Source organism: Danio rerio, chromosome 2 (genome assembly GCF_049306965.1).
Source record: "Danio rerio strain Tuebingen ecotype United States chromosome 2, GRCz12tu, whole genome shotgun sequence".
Lineage (NCBI taxonomy): Eukaryota > Metazoa > Chordata > Actinopteri > Cypriniformes > Danionidae > Danio > Danio rerio.
Window position 1 is genome coordinate 50,292,947 of NC_133177.1, and position 25,836 is coordinate 50,318,782.

A 25,836-nucleotide genomic window follows, 5' to 3' on the forward strand; every position below is an offset into this window, starting at 1 on the left:
CCTAATTTTTAGGGAAAAAATACAACACAAAGTAACAACACACACATATCATTTACATCTCGACATGCGAAAGTGTTCCCATATGTTTTCATCGAAGTTGTTTACAATACTAACTCTGTGGATTGATAAGTAATGTAGTCAAATATTTACAAATACAAGCGTAGCCGTGTAGAGCTCAGAATGTACCAGTATTTTGGAATAAATGTGTGAACAGTCTTTTTCGGCAAAATTTCTTAACGTCCTCGCCTGTGTGAATAGTGTTATTTATTTTTTTTTTTATTTATTGGTAAAGTCGTTCCGGTAATTTTCCGGATATTTACCGGTATCACTATAGCATCTGAATTTACAAAGAGACATGTAATGATGAATAGAGACCAATATTGGACTATTTTACAGTAGAACGATGCTTGTAGTGCTCAGAATTACAACTCAAGCATTTAGTGTTTGCCAGCAGAAACGCACAACTGGAAAACATTGTTCATGTATTGAATTACTTATTACAAATTCTTTATTTTTACTGTTCTTTTGTACACACAAATATTATGTGCTTCATTAAAATGACCAGTGCCACCATGCCGCCCCAATGTTGCTTGCCCCTTGCAATCCGGTCTATCAGCTCAAGTTTGTGTAACCCCACCGGTCCTATGCTAACCAACCCGCTCCGAGCTGGTTTCGAACCGGCGACCTTCCGCATGGGAGTCGGTTGCTCTAACAAGGAGGCTAAAGACCATGGTCTCTAGCGTCTGTCGCTAGAGCACCTTTAGAGGTCAGAGGAGTGAGGTTTACCTGCACAGCACACACTAGCTGGCCTCCGTTACACACCCCCCCCCTAAACCTCACTCCCACCCGGGTCACGGCACCAATGTAACCCCACCGGTCCTATGCTAACCAACCCGCTCCGAGCTGGTTTCGAAACGGCGACTTTCCGCATGGGAGTCGGTTGCTCTAACAAGGAGGCTAAAGACCATGGTCTCTAGGGTCTGTCGCTAGAGCACCTTTAGAGGTCAGAGGAGTGAGGTTTACCTGCACAGCACACACTAGCTGGCCTCCGTTACATTTGGAGTAAAATTTCTCAGCCAAGTGACTCCAGAAAACTATGATGACTGATATTTAAGGATTGGATCCAAACCCCACTTCCCTAGCGCTGACCGCAACATTCCAAAGGTGAAATCGCACACTTCTTTACTTTTTAATGAACTCTCTGTAAGTGTGAAAGATATCTTGTACGAAGGAAAAGAAATAATGAGCAGTTGTGTATGTGGTGGTGTAAATGTTTAATGCATGCTCAGGGGGCTCTTTTCAGCGATCACGAACGGGCAAATAAATAGATCTAGAAGAGCGAGTTTAAAAAGAGGAGTGAGTGTGTGTGTGAGTGGAGCCACGCAAGCAGTGCTGATACTGATCAAACACAACATCTAACATCTAGCATTAACTTAATTTACTGCATTGCAAATGGAAACAAGTATAAAGCGAAAGAGAGAGAGAGGAGAGGGAGTGGGGAAATTGCCAAGTAAATAAGTAAAAGCAGCAAAGTGTTTTAGCAAAAAAATATATAATTAAGAAAGAAGCCTTTACATTTACTTGCATTTATGACTTTTGACTTTGATGAAAAAAGCCAAAAACATTATGTTCTGCTAAAGCTGAAATTGTTATATATAAAGTAAAAAAAAAAATGATGGGGGGTGGGGGGATGGGGATGGGGGGGTTGTATAGTTTGTATGTTGATGGCAGACCATCAATCATTTTCTCGAAGGATGGCAATTAATTAGTCTATTGAAATGTGTCCAATGCATCCGGAAGGAATTTATAGCGCTTCAGTTTTTTTTTTTTTTCTTTTTTAAATTCCAAAATGGATTAAATTCATTTATTTCCTCAAATTCTACACGCAATACTCCACATAATGACAATGTGAAAAGATTTTTTGAAATTTATTTAAAAAAAAAAAAAAAACCTTATAAATAACATGTACAGAAGTATTCACAGCCTTTGCCATGAAGCTCTAAATTGAGCTCAGGTGCATTCTGTTTCCACTGATCATTCTTGAGATGGTTCAGCAGTTTAATTGGAGTTCACCTGTGGTGAATTCAGTTGATTAAACATGATTTAAAAAGGTATACACTTGTCTATATAAGGCCCCAGGGTTGACAGTGCATGTCAAAACACAAACCAAGTATGAAGACAAAGCAATTGTTTGTAGACCTCAAAGACAGAATTGTCTCGAGGCACAAGGCTGGGGAAGGTTACAGAAACATTTCTGCTGTTCTGAAAGTTCCAATTAGCACAGTGGCCTCCATCATTCATAAGTGGAAGATGTTTGAAACCACCAGGACTCTTCCTAGAGCTGGCCGGCCATCTAAGCTAAGTGATCGGGGAAGAAGGGCCTTAGTCAGGGAGGTGATCAATAACCCGACGGTCACTCTGTCTGAACTCCAGCTTTATTCTGTGGAGAGAGGAAAACCTTACAGAAGGAAAACCATCTGTGCAGCAATCCACCAATCAGGCCTATATGGTAGAGTGGACAGATGAAAGCCACTTCCCACCTGAAATTTGTCAAAAGGCATCTGAAGGACTCTCAGACCATAAGAAAGGAAATTCTCTGGTCTGATGAGACTAAAGTTGAACTCTTTGAAGTGAATGCCAGGCTTTACTTTTGGAGAAAACCAGGTATCGCTCATCTTCAAGCTAATAACGTCCCTACAGTGAAGCATGGTGGTGGCAGCATCATGCTCTAGGGATGTTTTTCAGCAGCAGGAACTGGAAGACTAGTCAGGATAGAGGGAAAGGTGAATGCAGCAATTTACAGAGACATCCTGAATGAAAACCTGCTTCAGAGTGCTCTTGACCTCAGACTAGGGCGACGGTTCATCTTCCAGCAAGACAATGACCCAAAGCACACTGCCTAAATATCAATGGAGTGGCTTCACAACAACTCTGTGAATGTCCTTGAGTGGCTCAACCAGAGCCCAGACCTAAATCTTATTGAACATTTCTGGAGAGATCTGGAAATGGCTGAACATCGTAGCTTCTCTTTCAACCTGATAGAGCTTGAGAGGTACTGCAAAGAGGAATGGGCAAACAAGACAGGTGTGCCAAGCTTGTGGCATAATTTTCAAAAAGACATCCATTCAAAAAATGACTACTTTTGACTACTTTTTGGATGCACTGTAATTTTTGATCACCAGAAATGTATATAGGGCTACATTCTCAGAATGAGCCTATGTTAAGAATGTCTGTTGGTGATGCAGATGTTAAGCAGACAGTATATTAATACTGTAATAAGACTTAGTTGGAATGCAGTTGCAATATATTGTATAGTCAACAAAATATGCAATAGGGACCTTTAAAGGGCACATAAGTTACCCCTTTTTTCATATTTATTAAAAGTCTTTTGTTTCCCCAGAATGTGTCTGTAAAGTTTCAGCTCAAAACACCCATCAGAGTATTTATTATAGCTGTTTGAAATGTCTGTATTATAGCTGGGAAAAGGTTGTTGCTGTTTTTTTGCACTGGGCCTTTAAGGCGAGTCGTCCCCGCCCACCAATCCCATGTGCCTGTCAGCAACATGCCTCAACACGCCCTCGGCTGCCTCAGGAAGCAGATCTCACTTAACGTTTGTGAGAAATACTACAGTAAGAACTTTACCAACAACGAGTTCACGCGCACACACAGGCACATACATAGCATAGACAGGCAGACACACGCATATACATAGCGTAGACAGGCACACACACATTGCACAGAGCAGACACACACGCACATACATAGCGTAGACACGCAGACACACTCACACACACACATAGCATAGACATGTAGCGCAACACACACACACATACATAGTGTAGACAGACAGACACACACATACAAAGCGCAGACACACACACACACAGAGAGACAGTGACAGAGACGCGGCTGTGCTGATGAAGTGAATCTGAAGTGAATGGCTGTACTTCATTACACACGTGCACACGTTTTAAAACATGTTAAACTTGTAAAACTCACTCTTGATCACGTCTGATGATGATTGATGATTCTAGCAAACTAAAACAAACCTTTTATTCCCGGTTGCTTTGCGCTCGTCCTGTCTCGTCGATATGAGTATATGCAATAGTAAGGAGACATGTTAATGCGCGCAGCTGTCAACCAATATTTGTGGGCGGGGGGGACCGCACTCCTACGTAAAGTTGCGGTCGATCTGAAAACCGCTTCAATTGGTCCATCGTTTTTATGTTGTTAAATTATAAAAAAGGACTGGGTGGGTATATTTCACCCCAATATGACAGCATATACACTATACTTACACACATGTATGTCCAAACAGCTTGAAAAGTAGATTTTTCACCATACGTGCCCTTTAAAATTAAGTCACACAGAATCACAGAATAGTTTCAAAAAAGTAGACAAAACTTAAAACACAAAGAAATATATTGATTCCAAAACTGTTTTAAATAAACAGAAACTAGTGATTGTGTTTCTATAGCTTTCTTCAGTGTCCTCTAATGTACAATAACGGATCGGTTGTCAGATCCAATATGTATTTTCTGCACAAAAAAGATCATCAATAACTCAACATGAATAATGACATTTTAATGTCTTTATTTACAGCTCTGCTAAATGTGCTTTGACAGTTTTATTGTGACGGTGGCAGGGAGCCCAATGTACATTATAATCAGCTATGAAAGAAATGCTCTGACATTGGGAAAAACTGCTGAAAAGACTCCTTGACAGGGATTCACGCCGAGCTCAGGATTCAAGACAAAGCTGCGGATTCGCACAAAACTAACTTGTTTTTAATTCCTGGTCAAGGACGGGTCGCATATTCGCAGCGCGGTGACGGACATGTTGTGATCGATTCATAAGAAAGCTTATAGAGTCAGCGAACAGATCAGAAGCGAATTAAACTATTGAAAGTTTATGTGCACCAAAAAGCATGGTCGGCAGTGTATGTGGTACTGCTACAGAATGTGTTAGCGTTATGTCCTGTGCCCATCAACGAGAAGACTTATTGATCTTGGCAGGAGTATAGAGGCGAAGGCAGATACAGTGTAGAAGACTATCCTCATCAATATTCCCCGCTGTGCAATCATATCTCCGCTTACCGGCCCTCAGGGAACGAACTCAACGTTGCAACTGCGAACACGACTAACATATGTAATTATTTGTAAGACATAGGCTACTTCATAAATGATTGATGTGTGGAGGAAAGCAAGATCTAGAACAAGTTCTGTATGTAAGAAGCAGTTCTCACATCTGTGTCTGAGTCTGTTTTGCTGAATAGCGAAACATAAATGTGCTCTATGTAGGTTTTTGACTCTTCGATTTTGCGTCAACGGACAATTTAAGCTTCTCAGCTGATGTTTAAGTGCTAATTATAAATGACCTTATAATGTGGATTTTTATAATTCTGGGGCACATTTCAGAAGCTGCTACTGCCCTCATTTTTGGCTGTATATTTGCAGTCTCCCCCCATTGATGTACATTTTTGTGTTTACATACATTGTCATGATGGTAGATGGTTGAATTGATTTTATTTTTAAATTGTAGTTTTCTTAAAATCAGAGTTCGACAATAAGGATGGCCCAATATTTGTGCAAATGCCATCTTAGAATCGAGAAGCAGCATGACTGTCAAATATAATTTTGTTTGTGCGGGCAAAAGAAAGCCGGTTGAATTCCGTATGAGAGGATAATCACTCGCGCCAACAGCTGATGTGATGCGTGCGACTATTTAGAACACGTGCGCGCTCCTGTTTCCTTGCTTGAAACAACTGTGCCTGGAAACCCAACTGGTGTGATCGGTTCTCTTTCAAATAGACTAGACAAAAAGTTCTGTTCATGCACGCACAGTCCTGCTGCTTTCAAGAGCTCCAGATTGGTGTTTTTGTACGCAGCACCGGTTTCTTTCACTTTAGATATTATTTAGACAGGATATAGGGTCTTAACTTCCCATTCATGTGTAGTTAACTGGTGTCAAATGATTTTTTTTAAAGATTTTTTTTTTGTTGTTGTTAAATAAAAAGTATAGTACAGAGCTATAGTTTCCTTGTTTTGAAACATTGTTTAAAATTTGTGGCTAAGAAATAATTATTTATATTTGGTATGGTGAGAGATAAATTTGGTAAATCATTTGAGCTCTGAAAAGTCATGTGAAATAAAAACTAATTATAATACAACACAATGAAACCATGACCCATGTGCTCATGCTTTCTGAGCAAGCTCATTCACAACATACACAAAATGAATTAGGAGGCATGTGGACATTCCACAAAATCAAAGACAAGTAACTTTAGCATGTCAAAGTCATATTTATGCATATAAAACATATTTCCCCAACAAAAAAATTGTGGCTAGTAAAAATGGCGAGTGGCTAGTAATGTTGGTAAACTATAACATAAAATGTGTACCCCTGTGTCACTAAACCACTCGATCCGTGACAGAATAATACAACATATTATTATTAATCTTAATCAATCATGAAACAAATAAAAAAATAATAAAATTTTTTATATATATATATATATATCACAAAAGGCTTCAACACACACATACACACACACACACACATACGTTTTAATCAGCTATAGTTTAAAAATACACAAACTTTTCTCCTTTACAAATTTATTATGCAGTCTCTATCGCCATCTCTGTCAGCTGTCTTTGTTCTGCTCAATGACAGGTTAGTGACCACCAACGCGCTGAATCTCCAAAATTATAAATAGTTTAAAATAGGCACTATTCTTATAAATAAATTCTACATTCTCTTCTAATTCTACATTCTCGCCTAAAAAAGCTTCAAAAGTAGCAATGGCAGCAATATTTGTCAAACTGTAGAGTGTCCCCAGCTTGTTGCTCTATGAACCAGACAGTGTTAATTTTGACAGCAAATTCTGATTTAGTCTTAGTCTTAGTCTTTGGAATAATACACCATTCAGTTTTAGTCCTATTTTAGTCATCTGAAATCTTTTAGTCTTAGTCTAGTTTAGTTGACTAAATATCATAAGAGTTTTAGTCTTAGTTTAGTCTTAAGTCTATTAGTCTTAGTCTAGTTTTAGTAGACCAAATATTAGCAGATTTTTCTCCATAATTCATGTAATTGTAAGTATAATATAATATATGGAAGCATATATAGAATACAGGCACATATCTAATTGTTGTAATAAAAAAATGTTTATTACATGTCAGAAACATGAGTCTTTTTCACAAAAAATAACCACAAGACCTGCTCTCCCTGAACAATATACATGCTCCCTGAAAAAGATATGCATTGTCCTTGAATTATATGAAACGCATATGACATTCTTTCAAGATAAAGTACAGCATTCATACAGTGTTTTAATTAAATTGCTAATTTTAGTTTTCTTTGGAACTGTTAGTCTCCCATCTATCATCCCCATCATTAGCACAAAGTCCTCATCCTCAATTTTTGTGTGTGGTAAACCTGTCCGTCCTATCCATCTAGCTATGGCCTGCTCCTTGGTCTGTTGTTCCTTTGATTCAGTCTTGTACTTTGAAGACCTTAGGAAATCTGAGATGGCCTGCTGCTGTGTTGTACTAGTAGCATCACTAGCTTTATTTCCACCTGGCCCATGGTCATCAGACATCTTCTGTATCTATGAGGATATATTAATGATATACAAAGTTGTGATATTTTCTTCTTTCTTGCCATATAACACACACACACACACACACACACACACACACACACACACACACACACACACACACACACACACACACACACACACACACACCTTTTGTCGAGTCATATATAACACCACAACATCTATTATAATAGTACACATATTTATATTAATTAATTCAGCGAGACAATTCGTTTAATCAATACTATTTAAAGTTAATTTCCTTTGGCTTCAATTTTATTCCAAGTTTAGCAGAATCACGGTGGTTTATCTTATAGGATAACCTTAACGTTAGTGTTTATGCATACCTTGGTGTGGATTTCTGGATAAACCGTCTGTAAATGTCGCTTCAAGTTGGTGGTGTTTTTCCCAGCGATTTTTACTCCACATGGTTTACAGACGCTCTTGTTGTCCTTGTTGTCATATGTGAAGTTTGACCAGATGTCAATTCTTCGTTTTCGTCCTAGACCAAGCTCTGACATTTCTGTCTGTCTGTTCATGAGACGCTGCCCTCGGACGGAGTGAACAAAACTTTAGCGTGTTGCTAACGAGAAAAGTCAACTTAAATTAACCAACGCTTTGTAACCAAGTATAATGTGTAACTAAATATAATGTATAACAAACGTCATCATAACTTGAAAACCGCGGCTTTTGTTTTGAAAATGGCTTTGCCAAGATCAACCTGCCCTCAAAAGATTCGCTCTGACTGGATTTCCCCACAAAAGGGTAGTTCTTATTGGATCTCTTCTCCATTCGTCCCGCCCCAACATTTTCCTCTCGTTTTTATTCGTTGACTAAAGTGTCAGTTAAATTTCGTCATTGTCTTCGTCATCGTATCTGACTTTTTATTTAGTTTTTATTTAGTTTTCGTCTGTAAAAAATGTTCGTTGACGAATATTTTTCGTCATAGTCTTCGTCAACGAAATTAACACTGGAACCAGACAGAACTGTTATATATATATATATATATATATATATATATATATATATATATATATATATATATATATATACATGTATATATATATATATATATATATATATATATATATATATATATATATATATATATATATATATATATATATTTATTTATTTGAAAGAAATTTAAAACCCAGGCTCATTCTGAATAAGTACCCCTGTATACATTTCAGGAGAGCGCCAAATACATCCCAAAACATACATTATTTTACAGTTTTTGTTTTCATGAATCCATCAGAGGTCGCTGTAAGCTGTAAGCTTTTTCAGATCTCAAATTTCTTTCGTGAGTGCTATCATGCTTGCTGTTTTCGCGTAAATTCACCAGAGCTGTAGACTGACTAAATAAATTAACAATCGGCCCGCCCACCCCTTATCCAAACCCAACAAATATTGTTCTCAAAAGCATTGATTGACCCTCCAACCGCCTTCCTAAACCCAACAGACAGTGCTTTTTAAAAAAGCAATGCAGAAAAAGAAAAGCCCTTTGCAGCCACCTGATTTTTACCACAGATCTTTTCAGATCTTACCATATTCTCACCCTGTTTTTTACTTGTTTTTCTTATTTGTTGATTTTTATTTTTATTTACCTGCTTTGTAGAACCGTTTTTCACCAGACTTGAACCCTGTCATCATGGTCAAATGGGTAACAGCAAGCCACTGGTCAAACTGGTAACAGCGAAAAAGCCATCCATGCTGAGGTAAGTGATTAGCTGGTAAGCAAAAAAAAAAAAAAAACAGAAGCCATCGGCGGTTTCATACCGCCCCTTAGCATTGTTAAAAATGCTAAATGTAGCCATACTTAGCTGTGGCTACATAATTTGTGCTCTCCAGAAATATATACAGTAGTACATTTGGATGTAGTACTATGGTACTATGGTTGAACTATGTTGGAAATTAGAAGTTAGAAATAATAGTTTTATGTCAAAGCAACAAAAGACAATGTCATTAGTAGCCTTCATTATTAACTTCTTGTTTATTGAACTGTGTTGTAAAACTTCCTGTTATCATGTGCAGCACAGTGTTTCATAACAGCAAATTAAAAGTTCACTAATTAAGGAGCAGGACTGATAAAGTCCATATTCTGAGCTTTTAAATGACACCTATTTGTGGAGATGTTTTTAATTAGCTCTGCTCTCCAGCTAAAAGGATCACGGCATTAAAACAAAAATCACCTATTGGTTATCAATACTGGCTGCCAATGATTAGTTATCAGAAGGAAATCCTGCATTAGTGCACTCCTGATTTGCTTGGTCAGTGACTGCATGTGTGATAAGCAGAGTAAAGCAGTCTTTACTGCGCAATAAAATACAGACAACATAAAGGCTCCGTAGCTGACAGTCTAATTCACAGACAATTTTTCTCTCTCTGTATGCTTTCTTTCCAAAATGAACTGCAGGTTTCTTGAAAAGCAGCTTGTGGCTGAAGTGAAAATGAAGGTGTCATGTCTGAACAGAGGGGGTGTGGGAAACACAATGCAAAACTGCAGACGAGAGAAAGTTAAAGGGAGATGGGGAGGATGGAGAAAAAAAGAAAGAGAGAGAGAGAGGTTTAGGTTGAAAATAAAAGCAAAAATTACAGCGAGAGCAAGCTGTGACAGGCTGGTTTGTATATAAAAGCACAGGCAACGAGGTGAAACGACTGAAGAGAGAGAGGAGAAACAGTGCCCTCTTCTGACGCCTCACACATCTGGGTGTGTCAACAGAGCTTCAGCTTTATATCAGTCTTTCTGACTTTTCACCTGCTGCTGAATATTATATTACTGTTCTAGAAAGTTCAGACAAGGCCTGCGGCTGCAATCTTCCTGCTGCTAAACGTACAAATGCGAATTTTAAGTGGCTTATAGATGCTGAGCACATGGTGAGGTTAATTCTGTGTCCTTGACAGACCCGCACAAATGCGGTCAGTAAATATCTTTAAAAACAAAAATGTACGTGTAGTTAAAAAAACAACAATGTAGTACTGTAGCATTGCTAGAGATGCTAGAGATGCCGATTATTTGTGCTTCAAACTGATCTATTTGGCATCTATTGATTGTGCCGGGATTACTTAATGGTATGACTTCATTTATTCATAATTCAGATTGTACAAGGTGTGATAAATTCTGATGCTGATGTTGCATGCTGAACAGTAACATTAAAATGGTATTTTTTAAATAGTGTAGTTTGGATAAAATTTGCACGTTCTACATCAGCCATGTGTTTCCAGTGCACTTCAATTAAGTTGTAGGTCATGAAGGTATATTTTACCTACATTTTTATGAATACTATGTATTCACGCAAACTACTTCACTCACATACACTGTAAAAATCCATTATTTTACTTTTTTCTGGCAGCTGGGGTGCCGAAAAAAAACAAAAAAACAAAAAATAACAATCGTTAAATGACAGAAATTTACCGGAAATTTAAATTTGAGGAAATTACTGTAATTTAACGTGTTTTTTTATGGTACATTTCTGTAATTGAATTGCCGTAATTTTTACAGTACATTTCTGTAATTTAATGGCTGTTATTGTACAGTAAATATCTGTAATTTAATGGCTGTTATTTTATGGTAAATTTCTGTAATTTAACGACTTTATTTTACAGTACATTTCTTTATTTTAATTGCTGTTATTTTATGGTAAATTTCTGTAATTTAACAGCCGTTATTTTACAATAAATTTCTGTAATTTAATGGCTGTTGTTTTGTGGTGTATTTCTGTAATTTAACGGCCGTTATTTTACGGTAAATTTCTGTAATTTAATGCCCATTATTTTATGGTAAATTTCAGAAGTTTAACGACCATTATTTTACAGTAAATTTCTGTAATTTAATGCCTGTTGTTTTATGGTATATTTCTGTAATTTAATGGTCGTTTTTTATGGTAAATTTCTGTAATTTAATGGCTGTTATTTTACAGTAAATTTCTGTAATTTAACGTTATTTATTCTACACTAAATTTCTGTCATTTAATGGCCGTTATTTTACAGTAAATTTCTGTAATTTAACAGCCATTATTCAATTTTTTTTATACTAAAATAAATACTTGATTTTTTTTAAGTGTACTTTTTTGGCTATTACTGTATATATGTTATATTTCAAGAGTTCCCACTTAGATATGCTTGGCACTTATAGCAGGTTTGGCATGCTGTCCCGGGAGAGAACCCTGAGCTCGGAGATATTTGAGCCCAGGGCTCCCGCCCGGTCTAGAAGCATATCAGGAGAACCGAGATCAGGTAGGTCTCGATCGCTCCCCCTTTAGAAGGGGAGAAAAAGGAGGAGATGGGGTGGAAGGGGGGATTCTTCCAAAATGAAGATAGTGCAATGAGGAGAAAGTGATCCATTTATACTAAGCTAGGATCATTCTGATTGGATTATTACTGATTACGGATGAGTGGCCAGCGGTGCACAATCATATCACGTGCTCCTCTCGAAATTAGTTTATGAAACTTCACTTCAAGAGTTCCCACTTAGATATGCTTGGCACTTATAGCAGGTTTGGCATGCTGTCCCGGGAGAGAACCCTGAGCTCGGAGATATTTGAGCCCAGGGCTCCCGCCCGGTCTAGAAGCATATCAGGAGAACCGAGATCAGGTAGGTCTCGATCGCTCCCCAAAAAATGCCTCTAGCTCGGGACAGCAGCCGAGTATTTCAAAGAATTTCCCCCAAAAAGCTAGAAAGTTTTTACTATATCCGGCTGCTGGATATAGTAATTAAGGAATGAAGAAAGAGTAGGGGGCTCCAGTTGGAGCAAAGTTTGAAACTGACTTCTGTGGAAGCCAGAGCGGGGGAGGGGGTTGGGTGGAGACTAGTGAAGGGGGGCCATAAGGGGTGGGCGGGGTTGGCTCATTAAGAGTCAAAAATATGCTCGAGGAACACTCCAAATGGAGATAGAGCAGGGAAGTGGCAGCGCTATATATAAATATATATGTATATATGAGAGAGTATATAAATATATATATATATAATGGGGTAATCTAAGGCCTGGAGGGGGTGATCAGGAGACTTCTGTGAGTCAGAATGGGCGCTGCGGGAGTTGGGTGCAGCAATTTTTTATTTTATTTTGCCATCTCTAGCAGAAATCGTGAAGTGTGATTTGGGCGGTGGTGATTTCTGCTAGAGGGTGAGTGGCAAGTTTGGCCAGACTCTTGCTGGAGTCAATGCTCGTGGAACACTCTGACTGGAGATAGAGCGGGGAGTGACAGCGCTCTATATAAATATATATCTATAAACGAAAGTCCATAGATATACATATATAATGAGTTTCAGTGGCCTGGGGGGGGCAGTGACTGACCCCTGCGGGGGTCGGCGCCCGGGGAACAGGGCAAGCTGGCCTACTCTAGCAGGAGTCTGGGAAAGGGGATTTGGACGGTGAAGACTCCTGTTAGAGGGTGACGGGATGAGTTAGGTGCTCCAGGAACACTCCGTTAGGAGATGGAGCGGGGGAGTGACAGCGCTATTATAGATATATATATCTATGTACAGGTGTATATAGATATATATATATATATATATATATATATATATATATATATATATATATATATATAAATAAAGATTGCTAAGGCCTGGAAGGGACGGTGAGACGACCCCTGCGGGGGTCGTAGCTCGGGGTAACACTTCTGCGGAAGTCAGAGCTTTAGTGGGGGCGGGGTCCGGCAGGAGTCGGGAAATGGGAGGGGGCTGTGAAGACTCCAGCGGAAACGGCCAGGGTGGCGGGGTGACGGGGGGCTTGGATGAAACTCCAATTACCTATGTGGCTGGGGAAGGAAACTGAGTGTTACTCAGGCTAGAAGGAAGAAAAAGAAGAAGGTAAGGTGGCTGGGTCATGCCCTCGCCCCTGAGTGGATGTGGGATTATGGCTGACAAGAGCCATCTGGGCTTCTTTGGGGGGCCAGTGGCTAGGACACATGTCTTGAAGGCATCAGGTGACCACCTTCCTAGGATCTGGATTTGTTGCTGCCCTTTGTACTTCTGTGATGGCTGCTCATATTCTGAAACATAGTATACAGGAATAAGAGAAGTAATTCAACACCTTTAATACTTTTCCCACACATTTAAAGACCTTATCACCACTTTCAATCAAATGCTGGCGAGATTTATCTTACGGAATATTTACTAAATATTAAAATAAATGAATCCAACTAAACATTTGAATACAGAAACATGTATATTAAAATCTAGCCGATTCGACAGGTTGTCAACTATAGAGCTGCAGACTGATAGTGTTGCAGTAACCAAGTAGCAAGCTGTCAAACATAGTAGGATTTTACTGATTACGTAACTACCTAGTATCCTGATATTCACGGCTTGATTACAGTCAAACTTTAGCATACGATGATACCTTGTACAACAATAAATGTATGTGGAGAGGTAAGCGTGATCGAACACCCAATCAGGGGGGAGAGCATGCGAGGAGCCCGGCGGCTAATCAGCGGGTCAATCAGAAATGATAAATAACACCTGTCTTTCTAGTGATTGGGCCGGAGAGACTCCCTTCTTAAGGAGAACGGGAGGAGCAGTCGGGAGGAGAGAGAGAACACACACACACACATACCCCGTTACCTGTGTGGTGGCATTTAATAATAAATAAAATATTTGCTTACCTGAATCGCCGACCCTGTCTTCTTCTTCCCTCAACAACGAACATTATTACAGTGGTGCCGAAACCCGGGAAGAAGAAGAAACTTCGCTGCCAGAATGTCTACTCCGTCTAATAATCCATGTGCGGAAGTCATCCAGGCGCTCACGGTCCTCCACCAACAACAACATCATGCGCTGGTGGAGCTGAGGGAAAATCTGGATCGACGCTTCCAAGTCCTCGTAGAGGCCCAGCGGGAGGACCGCGAGCTAATCCGGAGTCTGCTGAACCAGGAGATCCGGCCCGCTCCGACATCTGCCGCCCACCCTCCCATCTCGCTACAGAAGATGGCACCGGAGGACGATCCGGAAGTGTTTTTGGACCTCTTCGAGAGGTTAGCGGAGGCGTGTGGCTGGCCGCGGGCCGAGTGGCCGGTACGAGTCATCCCGCTGCTGTCGGGAGAAGCACAGATCGCCGCACAGCAGCTACCGGCTCGGAATCTCCTGGTGTACGCTCACCTAAAGCGAGCCATTATCCAGCGGGCCGGCCGCAACCCGGAAGAGCAACGCCAGCGCTTTCGCTCCATGGAGCTGGAGGAAAACGGCCGGCCCTTTGTGTTCGCTCAGCAGCTCCGTGACGCCTGCCGCAGATGGCTTGTGCAGGATGGCCGAACTACAGCCCAGCTGATGGATGCCGTGGTGCTGGAGCAGTTCATCGCCCGCCTCCCCTCCCGAACATCGGAGTGGGTCCAGTGCCACCGGCCGAACGATCTGGAAATGGCCATCCAGCTGGCGGAGGATCACCTGGTGGCGAGGTCCAGGGTCGGCGAGATAACCTCTCTCTCTTCTCCCCCTCTTTCTCTGTCTCTCTCTCTCTCTCGTCCTGTTCCCAGGCCCAGAGTGCGGAGACCGCCCACACCAGCACCCAGACAGCAGTGCGCAAAGGCGGGTCCGCAGCCGGTCTCGCTGAAGGGGTGCGCCTATCAGGACGGAGGGGCGGAGTTTCGACCCCTGGCTGCTTCTAAAACAGCGTCAGGTCTCTCTCCGGTTCAATCGGTTGGTCCTGCTGGCCCCGGGGGTATAGTGGGAAGGTCTGGGCCGATGCATTGGCGCCGCGGGCGCGAGGATAGCGCACTAAAAAGTTGCTCCACAAAGGAGGTGAGTGCGTTGATCCGCGTACCCGCCGCGCCAGTCATCGCCCCCGGTCGCGACGGGCTATACCGGATACCTGTGAGTATAAAAGGGGGTACATATCAAGCTTTGGTGGATTCGGGGTGTAACCAGACTTCCATCCACCAAAGCCTGCTTCAAGACCCGGCATTGGATATGAGCCGCACGGTAAGGGTAAGGTGTGTGCACGGGGATATAATTCACTACCCGCTGACGGCAATAGACATTCAATTTCGGGGGAAAAAACATAGAGTAGAGGTAGCAGTTAACCCGCACCTCAAACACCCGCTAATTCTGGGAACTAATTGGCCTGGATTTAATAGATTATTGGGAGTCTTATGTGCGGGTGCTTCTTGGAAAAAGAAATCGCCGGATAGGGGACGTGTCGCTCAGCTGGGGGAATCCCAGGCGGTGACGTCACGCGCTGACTCAGGGGAAGGGCTGGGAATTTCCCGGTGTAAAGACTTTCCCCTGGAGCAGTCGCGTGATGACACGCTAAAACATGCACTCGAAAGAGTGCAGGTTATTGATGGGAAAATCCTCCAGCCTGATAGACCCCTCTCCTATCCGTATTTTGCGGTTATTAATGATAGGGTGTATCGAGTGACCCAAGACGCTCAGACAAAAGAAGATACAACCCAGTTATTAGTACCAAAGAGCCGCCGGGAAATGCTTTTTCAGGCGGCTCATTCTAATCCTATGGCCGGACATTTAGGTCAGGCGGCCACACTAAATCGCCTCATGACCCGATTCTTTTGGCCGGGCATTCACGGTGACGTCAGCAGATGGTGCGCGGCGTGCAGTGAATGTCAGCTGGTAAATCCGCCGGCCACCCCAAAAGCGCCGTTGCGCCCTTTACCAATTATGGAGATCCCCTTCGAGAGAATTGGTATGGATCTCATCGGGCCATTAGAGCGATCTGCACGCGGGCATCGGTTTGCATTAGTTCTGGTGGATTATGCAACCCGCTACCCGGAAGCAGTCGCGCTCCGTAACATCTCAGCAAAGAGCGTTGCGGAGGCGCTGTTTCGCCTCATCTCCCGTGTGGGAATCCCCAAGGAGATTCTCACTGATCAAGGCACCGCGTTCATGTCACGCACTATGCGCGAGCTTTACGGATTATTGGGCATTAAATCTATTCGCACCAGCGTCTATCACCCACAAACAGACGGGCTGGGGGAAAGATTTAATCGCACGCTTAAATCAATGATCCGTAAATTCGTTCACGAGGACGCGAAAAATTGGGATAAGTGGTTGGAGCCCTTATTATTCGCTGTGCGGGAGGTTCCCCAAGCCTCCACGGGGTTTTCCCCCTTCGAGCTTCTCTACGGCAGACAGCCCAGAGGGGTTTTGGATGTTGTTAGAGAGGCTTGGGAGGACGAGCCTTCTAATAGTAAGAATGAAATTCAATATATCCTGGACCTTAGAGCAAAACTCCACACACTGGGGCGGCTCTCTACAGAGAATTTGCTTAAGGCTCAGGATGACCAACGCCGGCGATATGATAAGGGCACTAAACTCCGTAAATTTTCACAGGGAGATAAAGTACTTGTACTGCTACCCACTTCCAGCTCTAAATTACTCGCCAAGTGGCAAGGGCCGTTTGTGGTCACACGGCGAGTCAATGATCTCGATTACGAGGTGGTTCGTTCGGACAGGGCTGACTCGCGTCAGATTTATCACATTAATCTGCTTAAGCAGTGGAGGGAGCCGGAGGACGTGGCGCTGGCTACGCTTGTTACTAACGAGGATGACCTGGGGCCGGAGAGCTCCGGCCGTGAACGGCCGAGCGCTCTGGTCACCGGGGGCGATCATCTCTCAGCGAGCCAGCTCCTCGACATCCGGCACCTCCAACGTGAATACTCTGACGTGTTTTCGCCCCTGCCCGGTCGTACTAACCTAATTCAGCACCATATCGAGACCGAACCGGGCGTGGTCGTTAGGACCCGGCCGTATCGCCTACCTGAACACAAGAAAAAAGTGATTCAGGAAGAATTGAGTAATATGTTGAAAATGGGAGTAGTGGAAGAATCCCACAGCGACTGGGCCAGCCCGATTGTCTTGGTGCCTAAGACGGACGGCTCGGTCCGGTTCTGTGTGGATTACCGCAAGGTGAATGCTGTGTCAAAATTTGACGCTTATCCAATGCCGCGTATTGACGAGTTGCTCGACCGGTTAGGTGCTGCTCGATATTACTCGACATTGGATTTAACGAAGGGCTATTGGCAGATCCCCTTATCTCCAATATCCCGCGAAAAAACAGCCTTCACTACGCCGTTTGGATTGCACCAATTTGTGACGCTTCCGTTCGGGCTGTTCGGGGCACCGGCGACGTTTCAGCGCCTGATGGACAAAATACTCGGCCCTCACACAGCATATGCCGCTGCTTATCTAGATGATATCATCATTTACAGTAATGACTGGCAGCGGCATATGCAACATTTGAGGGCGGTATTGTCGGCGCTGAGACGGGCCGGGCTCACGGCCAACCCACGGAAGTGCGCAATTGGGCGAGTGGAGGTAAGGTATCTGGGTTTCCACTTAGGTCACGGGCAGGTGCAGCCCCAAATTGATAAGACTGCAGCCATTGCAACCTGTCCGAGACCTAAGACCAAAAAGGAGGTGAGACAGTTTTTGGGGCTGGCAGGTTATTATAGGCGTTTTGTCCCTAATTATTCGGCCCTTGTCAGCTCATTGACTGATCTCACTAAAAAGGAGGGACCGGATACCGTCCAATGGTCGGAGCAGTGCCAACAGGCCTTCTCAAAGGTAAAATCTATACTTTGCGGGGGGCCGCTATTGCACGCTCCTGACTTTGCTCTCCCCTTTGTTTTACAGACGGACGCATCCGATCGGGGACTGGGGGCGGTTCTCTCGCAGGAGGTGGCGGGAGTGGAACGGCCGGTGCTGTACATTAGCCGCAAACTCAGCAAGAGTGAGGCTAAGTACAGCACCATAGAGAAGGAGTGCCTGGCGATCAGGTGGGCCGTTCTCACTCTCCGCTATTACCTCCTGGGTAGGGAATTCGCTCTCTGTTCAGATCACGCTCCTCTCCAGTGGCTTCACCGCATGAAGGATACCAATGCGCGGATCACCCGTTGGTATCTAGCTTTACAACCTTTTAAGTTCAAGGTGATCCACAGGCCGGGCGTACAAATGGCTGTAGCCGACTTCCTCTCGAGGGCGGGGGGGGGGGAGGGCTGCAGGCCGGACGGCTCCCCGGCCTGAGGCGGGCGGTGGGGGTATGTGGAGAGGTAAGCGTGATCGAACACCCAATCAGGGGGGAGAGCATGCGAGGAGCCCGGCGGCTAATCAGCGGGTCAATCAGAAATGATAAATAACACCTGTCTTTCTAGTGATTGGGCCGGAGAGACTCCCTTCTTAAGGAGAACGGGAGGAGCAGTCGGGAGGAGAGAGAGAACACACACACACACATACCCCGTTACCTGTGTGGTGGCATTTAATAATAAATAAAATATTTGCTTACCTGAATCGCCGACCCTGTCTTCTTCTTCCCTCAACAACGAACATTATTACAATGTATTACCTTGTAAAGGAATCTAAGACTTTCTAATACTTTAAGCCCTCAAACTCCTCTATATTGACTTATCGGCCCCCAACACCTTCTGATACTCCGGAGACACCCTGTGTAAGAGTGACTGGGAGTTGATCTGGGGGAAACCTGTGGAGTAAAGAACTGCTATAAGCGTCTCTAAATCAGAATCGTGTGACAGGGCGGTTGTGTCATCTATAAATGGGAAGAAGAGGAAGGGGCGGGGGTTTGCAGAGGGAGAATGAGGCTCGGCGGAGCGACTCTGCTACAGCGGAAGTACAAATGATAGTCAGCATTGGAGCGTTATGAGTGCTAAATATTGTCAATAGTGATATGAGGAGTAAATGGGGGGGGGGGGGGGGGGGGGGGGGATATATGAATATGGTATCAAGGGTGTGGCCTGTATGGGCGGGAGGTTTCTTTGCGAAGAGTGTAAATGCATTAGGAATGGATGAAGAGTGTGATGGGTTGAATGAGGGCAGTTTCAGGAGCCGGAGCTGGCAGTCTTGAACTCTAAAATGGAAAACAAGAGAGAATTAGAAATGAAATCTTAGCAACATGGCACGTGTACAGCAGACATGATTAATTGTATTGGCTGATATTCGTGGGAGGAGTCTTCATAAGCGTATGGATGATTGTGAATGGAAGCTCCTTTGTTAATGCATGTTCCAATACTTAATGTCAATGTGCCAGGGTTGTAGAAGTGGGCATTTGTCCTCCTGCAGGGTGGTAATTAGAAGGAGAACTGAGCGTATGGGGCGTTTCTATGCTGGAAGTCCTGGAAACCTCTTGGAGAGCTGGTGAGATGATGATGGAGTGGAGTTTATACCCCTTACTGATATAGAAGTTTTTGAAACTCGAATGTATTTAACACAAAGTATAAGTATGAAAGGCTACTCCATGGCCAGAAATGTCCTCCTCTTGTTTGTTGCAGTCAAGCAGGAAATTGATTCTTACTGTCAAAACTGACTGATGTTCAGGTGTATTGATATAAGAGTCACAATTGGTGTGATACAAAAGGGTTACTGCTTGATGTGTAGATTGTCTATCACTTCCTGGGTAATACTCATTTCAGAATTTTATTTACAATTTTTTTTTTTTTTTTTTTTTTTTTTTTAATATGTATATATATATAATTATTAATAAAATGTAAATATATCAACTGCCTACATGAAACTTAAAAACGATGTTGCCACTTAATAGATAGGAACTGTGTGAATGTAATGTTTATCATCCATCCATGATAAGTAACATGTATTCAATGTAACATGTATTCACTCAACATGATTGGAAATCTTAAGCTTATTTGGCCGGGATCAAAGTCTCTGCACGCAGTCCATTCATGAATTTGTCGGGAGAGAAGGTGGGACCATCACCAGTTTTGGAAAGCTCATTGGATGGTGATACTTCTCCTTTAAGCTATTGGCTCCTTGGAGTCACGGTCAAGAGTTCAGAGTGCAAAGGCCGGCGGCCATTTTGTAGATCAGATCGCTATAATGTTTATGCGTGAAAGTATGGCTCCACTCTCGCCAGCAGCTGGTTTGGATATCAGTACACCTTTTCATGGATGTATATCGACGAATGAAGGTGTTGTGGACATATGTTTATGGATGAGATTGCCTGGTCATTTGGCTTCGAAGTTCGAACTATTTCAGCTGTCGGAATGTTATGGATCTGCTGACCAGCGGGAGGCCGAGAGGTGAGTTCTTCATTTAAAGCGTTCTATTCACGCTGTTCTCACCAGACTTCCCTTTAAAGCATGCACGTTACCGAAAGTGGACCGCTAACGTTAGGTGATCAGTGAGTTCGGCTTCATTCCGGTGGCTTGAATCGCCGGCGTCATAAGTTTAGACGAGGTTGTGGCTTGTGTAGTGAGGGGCAGATGAAGTAGAAGATGGAAGAGTTGATATGCCGGCTTCTAGCGGGGATTCTGGCTCGATTGCTGGCGAGGCAGCTGCTGGAGTTTTGAGGAGAGCGGGGTTCTGGTTGGAGAAGTTGTTGTTGTTGTTGTTGATTGTTTGTTCTTCCATGCCAGAAGGTTGAATGATGCTGAAGCGTAGTTTAAATGCTGGAGCGTTTGTAGCGGGAAGCATTCTTCCAAAATGAAGATAGTGCAATGAGGAGAAAGTGATCCATTTATACTAAGCTAGGATCATTCTGATTGGATTATTACTGATTACGGATGAGTGGCCAGCGGTGCACAATCATATCACGTGCTCCTCTCGAAATTAGTTTATGAAACTTCACTTAAACAAACTGGTTTTCAAGGATTTCAATTTTACCTTGTGAACATTAAAACAGTATTTTTAAATAGTGTAGTTTAAATTAAATTTGTACATTCTACATTAGCCCTGTGTTTGCAGTGCATTTCTATTATGTTGAAGGTTGTGAAGGTACTTTTGGCCTACATTTTTATGAATGCGATGTATTCACACAAACTACTTAGCTCATATACACTGCAAAAAATGAAGTATTTATTGAATTATTCAGTTTGAACGAACTGTTTAAAGTAATTGACTCATACTGTTTGAACAAACTGATTGAAGTATTTATTGTCTTACTCATAAGTCACTTGCTTTGCCAATAAATTATATAACGTTCCTGAATGAATTAGTTGAATGAATGATTCAATAACTCACTTTTAACAATTAATATATTTAGAGCTACGCACTTGCATACTATAGTACTTTTACCATATCTTTCTATTGCAGGAATAGTAAGTGTATTATGACAATAATGTTTAATTATTCATTCCTAAATAAATCATTTACTGTAAAAAAAAAATAAAAAAAAACAATGCTGCGTTCTACACATTTGATTTGACAACATGAAAGAATTAAGTTAACGTATTAGTTTTTACAAATTTAAGTGGATTGAGCATAAAACAATTAAGTTGTTTCCAAAAAAACTCAAGAATTGTGTTGTTTCAGCTTTTGTTTCAGCTGTTAAATAAGTAAGTGGAACAAACAGCAAATTTAATTTTTTGAGTGTTTGTTTAAAGAAATTGCCCAAATAAATTATGTAATGGCTTACTTTTAAGGACTTGCATTATTGTTTATTTATTTTTATTTTTTTATTTTTTTATCTACTGTAGACTGCTGGCATATTTAGACAGAGGGTGAGTGTGTGGGGAAAAAAGAGCTGTGTGAAACTGCTCTTGTTTTTTTTTAAAAAAAGAAAAAAACATACTCAGCCTATCACTTGGACTTTGAGTTGGTTGAGGTCACCTCCTGTCTACATGAGGGATTCAGACATAAACGCTTACCAGTGAAATTGCTCACAAATACACAGCGAGAGAGATGAGTCAGGAACGGTCTCTCTAAGATTGGGTTTATACAGAAAAAAATGATTGTTTTATTGCTGTGCTAAAGTAAGTGTTGCAGAGTTTAGAGAAAGTACATAAAAGATGACTCAAGCGATATTTGAAGATACACAGCTTGTGTTTTCATCCTTTAAAGCCTTTGTGCTGCTTTTATAACCAGCAGCCAAATGTAAAATAAAGCAGGGTGCTAAAATAGCCCAACTTCGACAGATTTACTTAAGCAGGCATTTTATAAATATTGGTGCTTTTTGAAAGAACATGAAATAAGTAAAGATGTAATCATTTTATTTTAGTGTTGGTGCTTGATGTGTATAATGAATGAGATGGTGACAGTAAAGGTTAGATCCAAATTTAGCTGTTTTTTTTTTTTTTTTTTTTTTTTTTTTTTTTTTTGTGGCCAGGCAGAAAAGGTCCAAAACAGGAGCAGACGGTAGCATATAGATCTAAACTCTCTCCTAGAGGGCCAGTGTCTGCAGATTTTTGCTCCAACACATCTCAACACACCTGCATGGATGCTTGAAGAAAGCCTAGTAAGAGCTTGATTAGGCAGCTCAGGTGTGTCTGATTGGGGTTGGAACTAAACTTTGCAGGACACCAGCCCTCTAGGACTGGGTTTGGGCACCCTTGATATAAATGATGTAAAGAGAGTAGTCGCTACAACAGACTAAAAGTCAAGGTAGGTGGTGAAACAAACATAAACCATGAACAAACATGGATCAAAAACATGACTAGAAACAACACAGAAAATGCATGGTAATGCTCACTACAGGATAACAAGCCTCAGCATCTATATGTAAGAAATGTGTATAAAGTCCAAGTAATTAATGGTGATGAACTGTAGATGAGTGTGTGTAATCAGGAGGTGAGCTGATACTGGCGTGTGACTGACTGCAAAACATGAAGGGATTTGTGGTCCCTTTCAGCGGCTGATGTGATGTTTATAGTGCCCTATAATGTGTCTGGTGAGCACTCTACTTGGTGACTGTCACAATGTTGATTTATGCAATACACTGTCTATCACAGAAAAAAATTATCCGACTATTAATATAAATAAATACATAACATTAAGCTAATACCAAGTAACCTATTTAACAAATATTAAAAATATATATATATTTTAAAATAAATTTTTAAATTAAAATTTCATAATAATTTTGGATTTTTTTTAATCTTATCTTGAACTACTTAATATGTGTTTGAAATGAACTCGTAATTGTTATGTAGACAGTTGAAGTCAGAATTATTAGCCCCCCTTTGTTTTTCTTTTTCAAATATTTCTGGAGAAAGTCTTATTTGTTTTATTTAGGCTAGAATAAAAGCAGTTATATATATTTTTTTAAATACCATTTTAGGGTCAAAATTATTAGCCCCATCAAGCTATATAGATATATATATATATATATATATATATATATATATATATATATATATATATATATATATATATATATATATATATTTGATAGTCAGAACAAACCATCATTATACAATAACTTGCCTAATTACACTAACCTGCCTAGTTAACCTAATTAACTATGTTGAGCCTTTAAATGTCACTTTAAGCTGTATAGAAATGTCTTGAAAAACATCTGGTCAAATATTTACTGTCATCATGGCAAAGCTAAAATAAATTAAAATGAGTTATTAAAACTATCATGTTTAGAAATGTGTTGAAAAAAATCTCTCTGTTAAACAGAAATTGGGGAAAAAATAAACAGGGAGGCTAATAATTCTGACTTCAACTGTATATATACAGTTGATAACAGAAGTTTACATACACTGAATAAAAAAGGACCATAACCTTTAAAAAAAAAAAAAAAAAGTCTTATAGTAAATCAAACTAAACGTTTACTATTTTAGGTCCGTTAAGATTACCTAAATGATTTACATTTGCTAAATGCCAGAATAATGAGATAACTTTTTGGGGAGAATTTTTTAGGCAGTCAAAAGTTTACATACATTTCCTTGGGTTTTTTTTTTTTTTTTTTAGGTTTACTTTTAAACAGTATAACTTTACTCAAATAATTTGGGTATCCTTTCACAAGCTTCTCACAATAGTTTGAAGGAATTTTGGCCCATTTCTCCTGACATAATTGGTGTAACTAAGTCAGATTTGTTGGCTGTCTTGCTCGCACAAGCTTTTTTTTTAACGCTGCCCACAAATTTTCTATAGGATTAAGATCAGGGCTTTGTGATAGCCACTCCAAAACATTCACTCTGTTGTCCTTAAAGCACATTTTAACTAATTTGCCAGTATGCTTAGCCCTGGTCTGGCCTTAGTGCATGGTCTGTTTGGAAGACCCAATTGTGGCCAATATTTAGTTTCCTGGCTGGTGTCTTGAGATGTTGCTTCAGTATTTCTACATAATGTTCTTTCTTCATGATGCCATCTATGCTGTGAAGTGGACCAGTCCCTCCTGCAGCAAAACAGCCCCACAACATGATGCTGCCGCCCCTATACTTCACAGTTGAGATGGCGTTCCTAGGCTTGTAAGCTTCCCCCTTTGTCCTCCAACACTGGTCATTATGGCCAAACAGTTCAATCTTAGTTCCATCAGATCACAGGACATGTCTCCAAAAATTGTTCTTTTTCCCAGTGTAATTTAGCTAATTGTAATCTGGCTTTATTGTTGATTCTGGCTTATTGATTTTCCCATGTTGTCACACAAGGAAGCAGTGTGTTTGAGGTTTTCCTTAAATACTATTCTACATTTGTGCCTCAAATTAACTGAAATGTTGTCAATTAGCCAATCAGAAACTTCCAAAACCTTGACACCATCACGCTTTATTCAGAGGCATAATAATCTTATTGTATGTAAACTTGACTTTCAAGTTATCTCTCATTATACTTCTCTCATTATTCTGCTATTAAGCATAACAGAAACACATTTGATAATCCTAACTTACCTAAAAGAGAAAAATTTTAGTCACATTAACATCTGACTTTTTTTAAATGGTTATGTGCCATTTTCATGTAACCTTCTGGTTTCAATTTTATATATTTGAAAATTTTAACATCATTTGTTTTTCTCCAAATTTAAGATCCAGAAACATGAAATATGTTTAAAGACAATAGCAGTATAGTTTATGAAATAAAACACAAACATCTTCCTTAAAACACATATCCATATAACTCAAGCAAAAACAATAGTTGTTATGCTCTCAGTTAAGACACAAATGCACTGACTAAACAAAAAAGTCTCTTTGCAGCATATTTAATGTGTAAGCATTGTCTTCGAGGTCAGTCTTTTACATACACACACATGAACCCCATAATAACAGTGCTTACCATCCACCCTCCATCTGCACCTCTTAAAATATCTCACTGTATTTCCCGCAATACACCTTAAACACAGTCATCAGAAAGCTCTTCTGCACACACATGCACAGTGTCTCTCTCAGGTGACCTGTGATGTCCAGAGAAAGACAGAACGAGAACTGATATCCCGCAGTGCTAAAAGGCACATTCAGTCCAAGAGAAAGAAAGGAGAAAGTGTCCACACGGCTCTTTACAGTCATACTGCCCCTGCGGGTCAGGGAACTGATATTCAGAAATAAACATCGGCGGAGTCAGTGGTCCTGTAAAGAGGGCCGCTTTCATGCACTATAATCAC

At 41.1% G+C, this 25,836-nt stretch overlaps 1 long non-coding RNA gene across 4 annotated transcripts in view; it reads left to right on the forward strand.

Moving 5' to 3' along the window:
• LOC137488194 (uncharacterized) overlaps nucleotides 1-25,836 on the forward strand; it is a 194,634-nt gene that overhangs the window by 125,702 nt on the left and 43,096 nt on the right. For 3 of the 4 annotated variants that reach the window (XR_011007139.2, XR_012394358.1, XR_012394357.1), the window contains 2 exons: nucleotides 9,216-9,315; nucleotides 10,014-11,662. This is a non-coding gene — a long non-coding RNA (uncharacterized lncRNA). Of the gene's footprint in view, nucleotides 1-9,215; nucleotides 9,316-10,013; nucleotides 11,663-25,836 lie in introns of those variants that run through there. The other variant, XR_012394361.1, reaches the window with a different exon arrangement.